We start from the raw sequence: 14,380 nt of genomic DNA, 5'->3' as shown, positions 1-14,380 counted from the left end.
TTTTCTCCACACTGTCTCCAGTATGTATTGCTTGCAGACTTTTGGATCGCAACCATTCTGACTGGCATGAAATGGTACCTCACTGTCGTTTTGATTTGCATTTCTCTGATAATGTGTGATGTTGAGCATCTTTTCATGTGTTTGTTAGCCATCTGTATGTCTTCTTTGGAGAAATGTCTATTTAGTTCTTTGGCCCATTATTTGATTAGGTCATTTATTTTTCTGAAATTGCGCTATAGGAGTTGCTTCTATATTTTTGAGATTAGTTGTTTTTCAGTTGCTTCATTTGCTATTATTTTTCCCATTCTGAAGGTTGTCTTTTCACCTTGTTTATAGTTTCCTTTGTTGTGCAGAAGCTTTTTTTTTTCTACAGTTCTTCTGTGTATTCCTGCCACCTTTTCTTAATATCTACTGTTTCTGTTAGGTCCATAATATTTCTGTCCTTTATCGAGCCCATCTTTGCATGAAATGTTCCCTTGGTATCTAATTTTCTTGAAGAGATCTCTAGTCTTTCCCATTCTCTTGTTTTCCTTATTTATTTGCATTGATCGCTGAGGAAAGCTTTCTTATCTCTTCTTGCTATTCTTTGGAACTCTGCATTCAGATGTTTCTATCTTTCCTTTTCTCCTCTGCTTTTTGCTTCTCTTCTTTTCACAGCTATTTGTAAGGCCTCCTCAGACAGCCATTTTGCTTTTCTGCTGTTCTTTTCTATGGGGATGGTCTTGATCCCTGTCTTCTGTACAATGTCATGAACCTCTGTCCATAGTTCTTCAGGCACTCTATCTATCAGATCTACTCCATTAAATCTATTTCTCACTTCCACTGTATAATCATAAGTAATTTTGATTTAGTTCATACCCGAATGATCTAGTGGTTTTCCCTACTTTCTTCAATTTAAGTCTGAATTTGGCAATAAGCAGTTCATGATCTGAGCCACAGTCAGCTCCTGGTCTTGTTTTTGTTGACAGTATAGAGCTTCTCCATCTTTGGCTACAAAGAATATCAATCTGATTTCTGTGTTGAACATTTGGTGATGTCCATGTGTAGAGTCTTCTCTTGTGTTGATGGAAGAAGGTGTTTGCTATGACCAGTGCATTTTCTTGGCAAAACTCTATTAGTCTTTGCCCTGCTTCATTCTGTATTCCAAGGCCAAATTTGCCTATTACTCCAGGTGTTTCTTGACTTCCAACTTTTGCATTCCAGTCCCCTATAATGAAAAGGACATCTTTTTTGATTATTAGTTCTAAAAGGTCTCATAGGTCTTCATAGAACCGTTCAACCTCAGCTTCTTCAGCATTACTGATTGGGGCCTAGACTTGGATTACTGTGATATTGAATGGTTTGTCTTGGAAATGAACAGAGAACATTCTGTCGTTTTTGAGATTGCATCCAAGTACTGCATTTTTGACTCTTTTGTTGACCATGATGGCTACTCCATTTCCTCTAAAGGATTCCTGCCCACAGTAGTAGATATAGTGGTCATCTGAGTTAAATTCACCCATTCCAATCCATTTTAGTTCGCTGATTCCTAGAATGTTGATGTTCACTCTTGCCATCTCGTTTGACTGCTTCCAATTTGCCTTGATTCATGGACCTGACATTCCAGGTTCCTATACAATATTGCTCTTTACAGCATTGTATCTTGCTTCTATCACCAGTCACATCCACAACTGGGTTTTTTTTTGCTTTGGCTCCATCCCTTCATTCTTTCTGGAGTTAGTAATTCACTGATCTCTCCAGTAGCATATTGGGCCCCTACTGACCTGGGGAGTTTCTCTTTCATTATCCTATCAGTTTGCCTTTCATACTGTTCATGGGTTTCTCAAAGAAAGAATACTGAAGTGGTTTGCCTTTCCCTTTTCCAGTGGACCACATTCTGTCAAACCTCTCCACCATGACCCGTCCATCTTGGGTGGCCCCATGGGCGTGGCACAGAGCACCGGCAGTTGCAATGGCGCACAGAGCATGGCGGAGAGGGTACCCCACGTCCGAGGTCAGGGACAGCAGCCGAGAGTGCCAGGTTGCGAAGGTGCAGGGATAGCTGAGAGGAGCTACCCCATGTCCGAGGTCAGGGCCAGCAGCTGAGAGAGCAAGGCTACAACAGCGCTGGAGCAGCCCATAGGAGCTACCCCACGTCTGAGGTCAGGGGCGATGGCTGGGAGGAGCTACCCCACGTCCAAGGTCAGGGGCTGTAGCCGAGAGAAGCTTACCCGTGTCAAAGGTCAGGGGCGCAGCAGGGAGGAGCTAAACCGTGTCAGAGGTCAGGGGCTGTGGCGGACAGTGCAAGGCTGCGACAGCACAAGAGCCGCCAAGAGCAGCTACTCCACACCCAAAGTTGGGGCAGCAGCTGAGATGAGTAACCCCAGGCCCAAGGAGCGGTGGCTGCGTGGGCTCAGGAGGGCCTAGAGGAGCTATTCCACGTTCAATTTCAGGATAGGTGCCGTGAGGAGATACCCCTCATCCAAGGTAAGGAGCAATGGCTGCGCTTTGCTGGAGCAGCCGTGAAGAGATACCCCATGACCAAGGTAAGAGAAACCCAAAAAAGAAGGTAGGTGTTGCAAGAGGGCATCAGAGGACAGATACACTGAAACCATAATCACATAAAACTGAAGGCTACATATTCACCTTAATTATAGTTTCCTCGTTGTACACAAGCTATAGAGCTTAATTAGGTTGCTTTTTTTAAATTTTGTTTTTATTTCCTTTACTCTAGGCAATGGGTCATAGAGGATCTTGCTGTGTCTTATTTTAGAGTGGTTATACCTATGTTTTACTCTAAGGGTTTTATATTTTCTGGTCTTACATTTACATCTGTAATCCATTTTGAGTTTATTTTGAACATGATGTTAGATACTGTTCTAGTTTCTACACATAGCTGTCCAGTTTTCCCAGTTACACTTTTTGAAGAAATTATATTTTTCGGTTGCATATTTTTGCCTCCATTGTCAAAGATGATGGGTGCATGAATTTATCTTTGGACTTTATATTTTGTTCCATTGGTCTGTATTTCTATGTTTGTGCAAGTTTCATACTCTCTTGATATCTTTGTGGTGTAGTCTTATCAGAAAGTTTGACTCTTCTAGTTCCATTCTTCTTTCTCAAAATTGCTTTGTCTCTTCAAAGTCTTATGTGTTTCTATGCAAATCATAAAATAATTTGTTCTAGTTTTATGAAAAATATTGTAGGTATTGCATTGAATCTATTGATTGTTTTGGGTGGTATACTCATTTTAACTATATCAATTAATCCAATCTAAGAACATGGTATGTTTCTCCATCTATATGTGTTTTGCTTTCTTTCATCAGTGCTTATTTTGTATCTCTCTGGGTAAGTGAAAATTTCTTAGTCATGTCTGACTTTTTGCAATCCCATGGATCATACAGTGTATGGAATTTGTAATTCTTCAGGCCAGAATACTGGAATGGATAGCCTTTCCCTTCTCCAGAGGATCTTCTCAACCCAAGGCTCAAACACATTGTGTGCAGGTCTCACACATTGCAGGAGGATTCTTCACGTGCTGGGCCACAAGGGAAGTCCAAGAATACTACAGTGGGTAGCCTATCCCTTCTTCAGGGGATCTTCCTGACCCAGGAATTGAACAGGAGTCTCCTACATTGAAGGTAGCTTCTTTACCAATTGAGCTATCAGGGAAGCCCTTTGTCTTTTTATGCAAATTTATTTCTAGTTATTTTATTCCTTTCATTGCAAAGATGAACAGGATTATTCCTTAATTTCTCTTTCTGAATTTTCATTGTTAGTGTATAGGAATATAAGGGTTTCTGTGTATTAATTTTATACCCTGCACATTTACTCTATTCATTGATTAACTCCAGTAATTTTCTGGTGGCATCTCTTGGGTTTTCTGTGTAAAGGATAATATCATGTGCAAATATAGAGAGTTTTACCTCTTCTTTTCCATTCAGGATTCTTTTTATATCTTTTTCTTCTTTGAAAAGTGTGGCTAGAATTTCCAAAACTAGTAGTGATGAGTATGGGTACCCTTGTCTTAATGCTGATTTTAAAGGAAATGTTTTAAGTTTTTGATTATTGACAATAATGTTTGAAGTGGTTTTGTCATATTAGGCTTTCATTATGTTGAGGTATGTTCCATCTATGACTACTTTGGCAGAGTTTTTTTTTTTTTTTTTCATAAAAATCTCTGAATTTTATTGAATTCAAATTTGAATTTTCTTCTGTTTTGGAGAAGGCAATGACACCCCACTCCAGTACTCTTGCCTGGAAAATCCCATGGACGGAGGAGCCTGGAAGGCTGCAGTCCATGGCATTGCTAAGAGTCGGACACGACTGAGCGACTTCACTTTCACTTCTCACTTTCATGCATTGGAGAAGGAAATGGCAACCCACTCCAGTGTTCTTGCCTGGAGAATCCCAGGGATGGGGAAGCCTGGTGGGCTGCCGTCTATGGGGTCGCACAGAATCAGACACGACTGAAGTGACTTAGCAGCAGCAGCTGTTTAGCCTCCAAATTATTTGTGTTTCCTCTATGTTTTTCTCCTGTAGTTGATATCTGATCTAACAACATTGTGATCAGAAAATATGTTTGAAAATATTACAATTTTTTGAAGTTTACCAAGGTTAGACGTGACCTTGGATGTGATCTGTCTTAAGATAATGTTCCATTTGCACTTGAGAATAAGGAGAAAATGGTGAAATCTGTTCTTTTGGGGTGGGATGCCCTGTAGATATCAATTAGGTCAAACTGGTCTAATGTATCATCTAAAACATGAGTTTTCCTTATTGATTTTCTGTCCGGATGATCTGTCCATGTTATGAGTGAAGTATTAAAATCACCCAACACTATTGGTTAGTGTCTATTTCTGCTCTAATAGTTGTTGGCATTTGTCTCTTGTATTGAGGTGCTCCTACATGGGGTGCATATAGCTTCTTCTTGGATTGATACCTTGATTATTAGGTAATGCAACCTTCTTTGTCTCCTATAGTGGTCTTTGATTAAAGCCCATTTATCTGATATGAGTATTGCTTCTCCCACTTTCTTTTGCTCTCCATTTTCACAAAATAGCTTTTTCCTGGTTATCACTTTCACTCTGTACGTGTCCCTAATTATGAGGTGGTTTTCCTGCAGGCAGTATATTCTTATATTCATTCAGCCAGTCTTTGTATTTTCATTGGAGCTTTTAGCCCATTTATGTTTAAGGTAGTTGTTGCTAAGTGTGATCTTGTTACCATTTACTACATATTTTTGTGGATTTATTTTGTAAAGCTTTTCTGTTTCCAATCTAGATAAGATCCTTCAGCATTTCTTGAAGTGCTGGTTTGGTGGTTCTGAATTCTAATTGCTTTTGTTTGTCTGTTAAGCTTTTGACTCCTCTTTTGAATTAGAATGCTATCCTTGTTGAATAGAGTAATCTTGGCTGTAGGTTTTTGCCTTTCATCACTTTAAGTATATCTTGCCATTCCTTTCTAAGCTGAAGAGTTTCTAGGGTAAGATCAGCTGTTATACTTATGGGGATTCCTGTCTATGTTATTTGTTGTTATTCCTTTGTTTCCTTGAATATTTGTTCATTGTGTATATTTATTAGTTTGTTTTTATTTTGATTAATGTGTATTTTGATATGTTTTGTCTTGGATTTATCCCTGTGGAACACTCTGGGGTTTTTGATCTTAGATGTCTATTCCCTTTCCTATTTCAGGGAAGTTTTTAGTTATTTTCTCCTCAAATATTTTCTCATGCCCTTTCCTTTTGTCTTCTTTCTCCAAGAAACCTATGATTTAAATGTGGGGCATTTAACATTGTCCCAGAAGTCTCTGAGGCTGTCTTCATTTCTCTATTTTTTTTTCCTGTTCTGCTTCATTTATTTTCAACATTCTATCTTCCAGCTCACTTAGTCCTTCTTCTGCTTCAGTTACTCTACTGTTTTTGTTGTACAGAGTGATTTCTATCTCAGTTATTGCATGGTTCATTATTGATTGACTATTCATTACTTCTTCTAGATCTTTTTAAAACACCCCTTTGATCTTCTCAATACATGTCTAAAGTCTATTTATCTGTAGCTCCATTTATTTCCAAGACTTTGACTATTATTATGCTGAATTGTTTTTCCTGTAGACTTCTTATCTCCTCCTCTTTCATTGATTTGTTGAATTTTATTGTGTTCCTTCACCTGCTGGATATGTCTCTGTCTTTTCATGTTGTTTAGATGGCTGTCTTTGAGGTCTATTTTCTGCAAATGGGAGGGTCATCATTGCTGTTAATTGGTTAGACTCCTCCCAGTGAATGTGGTGGGACCAGTGGATTGTGAAGGTTTTCTAGTTGAAGGAATTATTTTGTGGTTGTTATAGAAGATGGCTGTGGATCTCATTTTTTCTGAGAGGCAATGCAGTGTCCATGAGAGAATTAGGGGGTTCTATTATGGCTTTGATTCCACTTGAGCTATTTCAAATCCTAGAAGATGATGCTGTGGAAGTGATGCACTCAATATGCCAGGAAATTTGAAAATCTCAGCAGTGGCTCGGGACTGGAAAAGGTCAGTTTTCATTCCAGTCTCAAAGAAAGGGAATGCCAAAGAATGCTCAAACTGCCCTACAGTTGCAGTCATCTCACATGCTAGCAAAGTAATGCTCAAAATTCTCCAAGCCAGGCTTCAGCAATACATCAAGTGTTAACTTCCAGATGTTCAAGCTTGTTTTAGAAAATACAGAGCAACCAGAGATCAAATTCCCAACATCTGCTGGATCTTTGAAAAAACAAGCAAGTTCCAGGAAAACATCTACTTCTGCAAAAGCCTTTGACTGTGTGGATCAAAATGAACTGGAAAATTCTGAAAGAGATGGGAATACCAGACCACCGGACCTGCCTCTTGAGGAGCCTGTATGCAGGTCAGGAAGCAACAGTTAGGACTGGACATTGAATAACAGACCGGTTCCAAATAGGAAAAGGAGTACCTCAAGGCTACATATTGTCACACTGCTTATTTACCTTCTATGCAGAGAAATGCTGGGCTGGAAGAAACAAAAACTGGAATCAAGATTGCCAGGAGAAATGTCAATAACTTCAGATATGCAGATGAAACCACCCTTATGGCAGAAAGTGAAGAGAAACTGAACAATCTCTTGATGAAAATAAAAGAGGAAAGTGAAGAAGTAGGCTTAAAGCTCTACATTATGGAAACTGAAATCATGGCGTCCTGCCCCATCACTTCATGGAAAATATATGCACAAACAGAGGAAATGGTGGCAGACTTTATTTTGGGGAGGTGGGGGGCTACAAAATCACTGCAGATAGTGACTACAGCCATGAAATTAAAAGATGCTTACTCCTCCTAGAGAGCATAAAACAAGACCAGGAGCTAACTGTGGCTCAGATCAGGAAATCCTTATTTCCACATATTGACTTAAGTTGAAAAAAGTAAGGAAAACCATTAGACCATTCAGGAATTACCTATATCAAATCCCTTATGATTATACAGTGGAAGTGAGAAATAAATTTAAGGGACTAGGTCTGATAGAGTGCCTGATGAACCATGGATGGAGACAGGTATCAAGATCATCCCCAAGAAAAAGAAATTCAAAAACTCAAAATGGGTGCCTGAGGAAGCCTTAAAAATAGCTGTGAAATGAAGAGAAGTGAAAGGCAAAGGAGAGAAGGAAAGATATAGCCATTTGAATATAGAGTTGCAAAGAATAGCAAGGAGAGATAAGAAAGCCTTCCTTAGTGATCAGTGCAAAGAAATAGAGGAAAGTAATAGCATGGGAAAGACTAGAGATCACGTCAAGAAAATTTGAGGTTCCAAGGGAATATTTCATGCAAAGATAGGCACAATAAGGACAGAAATGGTATGGACCCAACAGAAGCAGAAGATATTAAGAAGAGTTGGCAAAGATTACACAGAAGAACTGTCCATAAAAGATCTTCACAATCCAAATAATCATGATGATCTGATCTCTCACCTAGGTCCAGACATCTTGGAATGTGAAGTCAAGTGGGCCTTAAGAAGCATCACTATGAACAAAGTTAGTGGAAGTGATAGAATTGCAGTTGAGCTATTTAAAATCCTAAAAGATTATGCTATGGAAGTGCTGCACTCGATATGTCAGCAAATTTGAAAAACTCAGCAGTGGCTCGGGACTTTAAAAGGTCAGTTTTCATTCCAATCCCAAAGTAAGGCAATGCCAAAGAATGCTCAAACTACTGCACAATTGCATTCATCTCACATGCTAGTAAAGTAATGCTAAAAATTCTCCAAGCCATGCTTCAGCAATACATGAACCGTAAACTTCAAGATGTTCAAGCTGGTTTTTGAAAAGTCAGAGGAAACAGAGATCAAATGGCCAACATCCACTGGATCATCAATCAAGCAAGGGAGTTCCAGAAAAAGATCTACTTTTGCTTTATTGACTTTTCTAAAGACTTTGACTGTGTGGATTACAATAAACGTTGGGAAATTCTGAAAGAGATGGGAATACCAGAGCAGCTGACCTGCCTCTTGAGAAGCCTCTATGCAGGCCGGAAAACAGCAGTTTGAATGGGACATGGAATGACTAGCTGCACATAGGATAAGGAATATGTCAAAGTTGTATATTGTCACTCTGCTTATTTAACTTCTATGCAGAGTACCTCATGAGAAACACTGTGCTGGATGAAGCACAAGCTGGAATCAAGTTTTCCAGGAGAAATAACCTTAGATATGCAGATGACACCACCCTTATGGCAGAAAGGGAAGAACTAAAGAGTCATTTAATGAAATCAAAAGAGGAGAGTGAAACGTTGGCTTAAAGCTGAAAACTAAGATCATGGCATCTGATCCCACCACTTTATGGCAAATTGAAGGGCAATCAGTGTTTGACTTTCTTTTGAAGGGCTCCAGAATCACTGTAGATGGTGATTGAAGCCATGAAATTCAAAGATGCTTACTTCTGGGAAGGAAAGTTATGACCAACCTAGACAGCATATTAAAAACCAGAGACATTATCTTGCCGATAAAGGTCTGTCTAAAAGGTATGGATTTTCTAGTAGTCATGTATGGATGTGAGAGCTGGACTATCATTTATGAAATGAGATGCCAGTCCAGGTTCGATGCACTATACTGGATGCTTGGAGCTAGTGCACTGGGATGACCCAGAGGGATGGAATGGGGAGGGAGGAGGGAGGAGGGTTCAGGATGGGGAACATATGTATACTACTGGTGGATTCATTTTGATATTTGACAAAACTAATACAATTATGTAACGTTTAAAAATAAAATAAAATTTGAAAAAAAAAAAAGTTGAGCATCAAAGAATTGATGCTTTTGAACTGTATTGTTGGAGAAGTCTCTTGAGAGGCCCTTGTACTTCAAGGAGATCCGACAAGTCCATCCTAAAGGAGATCAGTCCTGAATATTCATTGGAAGAACTAATGCTGAAGCTGAAACTCCAATAATTTGGCCACCAGATGCAAAGACTTGACTCATTTAAAATGACCCTGATGCTGGGAGAGATTGAGGTCCAGAGGAGAAAGGTATGACAGAGGATGAGATGGTTGGATGGCATCAGTGATTCAGTGGACATGAGTTGAGTAAACTTTGGGAGTTGGTGATTGACAGGGAGGCCTGGTGTGCTGCAGTCCATGGGGTTGCAGAGTCAGACACAACTGAGTGACTGAATTTAGAAGAGTGCCTTGTAATTTTCTTGAGTGTGTTCTTGTTTTGCTGGAAGATTAGCATGGGTTGTCTTGCACTGGAGCTTGCTGCTCTTGGATGGAGCTTGCTTTCAGTGTAGGCATGTATCCTTTTGGATGGGATCTTGTCTATCACTCTTCCCTGGGGCCAGGGGTTCTATGATGATCCAAAGTTCTGGAGCTGAGCTACCTGCCTCTGGTTTTTGGTCCCCCTCTTGCAGTAACCTCAAGACTACACTTTCAACATTGCACAGAAGACAAAACCCCATGTTAGTGGTGAAATAACTCCACATCCTGGACAGTCAAAGAGATCCACAGCATTATGTATAGAAAAGAAGAGGGAAGAGCTAGATAGAGGTGATCAGGAGGAGAAAAGAAAGTCAAAAGGAAAGAGAGCAATTAAGCCTGTAATCAAATCCCTGAGTGAAAGTGGATATTAAAAAATAGACTCTTAATACTACAAAATGAATAACAAATTCCAGAAAGCAAAAATTAAAAAACCTAGACTAGAATTTGAACTCCCAAATGTATAATATAAAATAAACCGAGACATAATTGAACACAAAAATTAGAAAAAATATTCTGGGGTCAGTTCAGTGTCAGGTTATCCCTTGTTCTAGCTTGCACTCTTTCTCAAAGTCCACAATTGTCCTTAAATGCAATTTTACTGCTTAATTTTAATCTGTTGCACCTGCCACTTCTTGAGTAGTTCCCCTGTCTTATCTTTACTTAGGCTGGCCTCCTCTGCTTGCAAGTCTCTTCAATGTCTAATCTAAGCCCTGATAGGAAGAGGTGACAATAGACCCTTATTCAGGGTCATTTGCTCTGTTTTGCTGTGGAGAGGCAGGAACACTGCAAACAAATACCACTGGGATTTGTGGGTAGCCTTTGTTGTGAATAGACAGCACAGGGTCTGCCAAAGTCCAAGGTGATGTACACTTCTCAGATCCAGCCACTCAAGCTCCTGGGTGTCCCTTGAGGGCACAGTTACAGAAGGGCCATGGATCTCACGCACTTGCCAGGCCCAAGCTACCTAGGGTCCGTCCTGTGCTAGGCGTGAAGTCCCAGGTTGGCCATGTGTCTCCTGCACTTCCCGGGTCCAAGCTGCTCAGATTCCCAGGTGTTGTATGAAGGCCCAGCCCCAGTTGAACCATGTAGCTCTTGCTCATCCCAGGCCCAAGCAGTCCAGACTCCCCAGTTCTCTGTTTGGGGCACAGTCCCAGGTGGGTTCTTTGTCTCCTGCACTTCCAAGGCCCAAGCTGCTCATATTTCTGGGTGTTCTATGAATGCCCAGTCCCAGTTGAGCCATGCATCTCCTGCTCTTCCCAGGCCAAAGTGGCCTGGTGTTCTGCCAGAGCATAGTCCCAGGTGGGCCCTTTGTCTAATGCACTTTCCAGGTCCAAGCTGCTCAGGTTCCAGGATGTTCCAGAGTACACTCTTCCAGAGAGCCACTCAGGTTTTCAGGATAGCTGTGATGTCATAGTTCCTGGTGGACCATGTTTTTCGTGCACTGCTCAGGTTCATTCTGGTCAGTTTCTCAGATACTCCACAAGGATACAGTCCATGCATGGTGAGCTGTGCATCTCCTCAGAGGAGTTGCTCTCAGGTTATGACACTCTTGGCAGCTATAAACTGTCCCAGATCTCAGGAAGTCATGGTTAGTGGCTGCTCATGGATAGAGTCTGCTCACAGCTTGGCAGGAGATGCAGTCTCCTGGGCCTAAAAGGTTATGGCCTTCTGCCTCTGGTTGTCAACATTCTGAATCTTTGCCTCCTGGGAGGTCCATAAGGAAAGCTAGCTTGCTCTCCTTCAGTAAATACTAGGGCATAGTCTGTTCTGTAAGCAGGTCAGGGGTTGCAGTGTGGTCTTAGAGCCTTCCCATGGGAACATTCCTTTTCTTTGTTTATTTTTCTCTCTCTGGCCTTATGTGCCTCAGCCTGCTACATCACATTAGTTCTCTCAGAGTGTCTGTAGAGCATTCAAACCCCATCTTTATTCTAAGGACTGAAGATGCAGAGGGCGCCCCTGTACAAAGCCCCCACTCACTGTGGGTGGACACGAGACTGTGAGGCAATTCCCCACTAATAATTGCTTTTTTGGCTTGAATTCTGAGATGGTGGTGTGGGGTGGTTATACCACCCTCTGAGATTCCAAAGAGGCCCACTGAATCAACCTCTGAGAGGGTTTCCTGTCGTATGGAAACTTTTCCTTCTCTAAAAGCTTAAGGTGGATAGTGCTGGATTTGGGGTGGTGTGGGGTGGCTATACCACCCTCTGAGATTCCAAAGAGGCCCACTGAATCAACCTCTGAGAGGGTTTCCTGTGGTATGGAAACTTCTCCTTCTCTAAAAGCTTAAGATGGATAGTGCTGGATTCATGATCTCTGAGAAGAAGATTTAACTTCAGGACTAAGGACCAGGCTTGACCACTCAAGAGTTCTTGTATATCAGAGTTTTATTAAAGTAAGAAAAGGAACAGAGAAAGCTTCTGACATGGACATCAGAAGGGGGCCAGAGAATGCCCCCCTTGCTAGTGTTAGCCAGGGAGTTACATACATTTTAATTTAGTTATTATAATACATCAAAAGCATGTCTGAAATTTGTGAAAATTTTACCAGACCTACTCCCACAATTTATATTTTAGGATAACAGGATTAGAATTTAACAATAGAAAGATCCTACCAGACCCACTCCCATAATATAGCTTCTAAAATATAAGGATTCGTCAGAAGGTTTTCAGGGAGGAGAAACTGTCCTCAAGCATGATACACTGTTGCTATATAATTCTAATTACAGAGTTTAAACTGAATTGTTTGCTGTGTAATCATCATTTCAAGGTTTAAAGAAAAAAACAAAACAAAACATTTTATGTGACTAAGACTAATGAATATAGAGAAAAACAAACAAGCAAGCAATTCTCCTCCTTGAGAATTCCAGAACCCTATCTCCTTCTCAAGAATCCAGATATTTTTCTCTTCTTTGGGTAGGCCAGACTTCTTATCAATCTGCATAGGAATTGACTCTCTATCCCCAACACAAGTTCAGTTCAGTTTCTCAGTCGTGTCCAACTATTTGTAACCCCAAGGACTGTGACACACCAGACTCCTCTGTTCATCACTAACTTCCATAGCTTGCTCAAACTCATCTCCATTGAGTTAGTGATGGACTCAATCTCATCCTGTCTTCTGCTTCTCCTCCTGCCTTCAATCTTTCTCAACACTGGGGTCATTTGCAAGAGTCAGTTATTTGCATCAGGTGGCCAAATTCAGCTTTAGCATCAGTGCTTCCAATAAATATTCAGGACTGAATGTCTTACTGACTAATTTTATTCCCTTGCTGTCCAAGGGACTCTCAAGAATCTTCTCCAACACCATACTTCAAAAGCATCAATTTTTCAGGGCTCAGCTTTCTGTATAGTCCAACTCTCACATCCATATATGACTACTGGACAAATTATAGCTTGGACTAGAAAGACTTTTGTTGGCAAAGTCATATCTCTGTTTTTAAATATCCTGCCTAGGTTGGTCATAGCTTTTCTTCCAAGAAGCAAGTATCTTTTAATTTTATGCTGCAGCCACCATCTACAGTGATTTTGAAGCCAGGACAATAAAGTCTCTTAGCGTTTCCATTGTTTCCCCATCTGCGGCTGCTACTGTTGCTAAGCCACTTCAGTCGTGTCCGACTCTGTGTGACCCCATAAACGTCAGCCCACCAGGCTCCCCTGCCCCTGGGGTTCTCCAGGCAAGAACACTGGAGTAGGTTGCCATTTCCGTCTCCAATGCAGGAAAGTGAAAGGTGAAAGTGAAGTCTCTCAATCATGGGGCCAGAAGCCATGATCTTCGTTTTTGAATGTTGAGTTTTAAGCTGGCTTTTGCACTCTTCTGTTTCACTTTCATCAAGAGGCTCTTTAGTCCCTCTTCACTTTCTGCTATATGGGTTTTGTCATCTATGTATCTCAGGTTATTGCTATTTCTCCCAGCAAGTTTGATTCCAGCTTGTGCTTCATCCAGTCTGGCATTTCACATGATGTGCTCTTCATCTAATTTAAATAAGCAGGGTTACAATTCAGAACCAGTCCATTGTTGCATATCTGGTTCTAGAATCAGTCTCTATCCCTAAATCCTTTGTCTCTCTTTTCTTGTTTATCTCTTCTCCTCCCTCATTATGAGCAAATTGATTAGCCTTTCTGGTGTCCTCTGCCAGCATATAGAAATGGTTTAGTGAAAGTTACTCCATATCCTGACAATCCGTTGAGGTATTTACTGGGGAAAAATTGAACTCCTTCTCATATGTCACTGCCACCTTAGGACGAGTCTACCGAGTTTATATTCAAAGGTATGCATTCTGCCCCTGTTAAGCAAGTACTCTAAAGTAGGAATACTCTCAATGTAGTACCATCGAGTACTATTGAGCTCACAGTGTGAAACATGCATGTAACGAAGCTACTGAGCTCACCCTCTGTAGTATGCATCCAGCAACTACTTGTGCCCCACTCTGTGACAATTATGCTGCAGCTCATGATCTGGCACTCATGAGTGTATGAAGCACTACTTCTGATTATGCATGCAGCAACTACTGAGGTTGAAATCAGGACTTTGCATTCTGCTTTTACTGAGAATTGAATTAGAACAGGTATACTAATTAGCTTGCACTCTGGAACATACATTACAACTCTAGAGCATAAGTATCACAACCAAGTGTGCCTGCACTCTGGACCTGGGATGCTGTAACAACTGAAAATGCAA

This window comes from Bos taurus, chromosome Y, assembly GCF_002263795.3.
Source record: "Bos taurus isolate L1 Dominette 01449 registration number 42190680 breed Hereford chromosome Y, ARS-UCD2.0, whole genome shotgun sequence".
Taxonomy (NCBI): Eukaryota; Metazoa; Chordata; class Mammalia; order Artiodactyla; family Bovidae; genus Bos; species Bos taurus.
The sequence above is the reverse complement of the archived record's forward strand: the minus strand, read 5'-3'. Positions refer to the sequence as shown.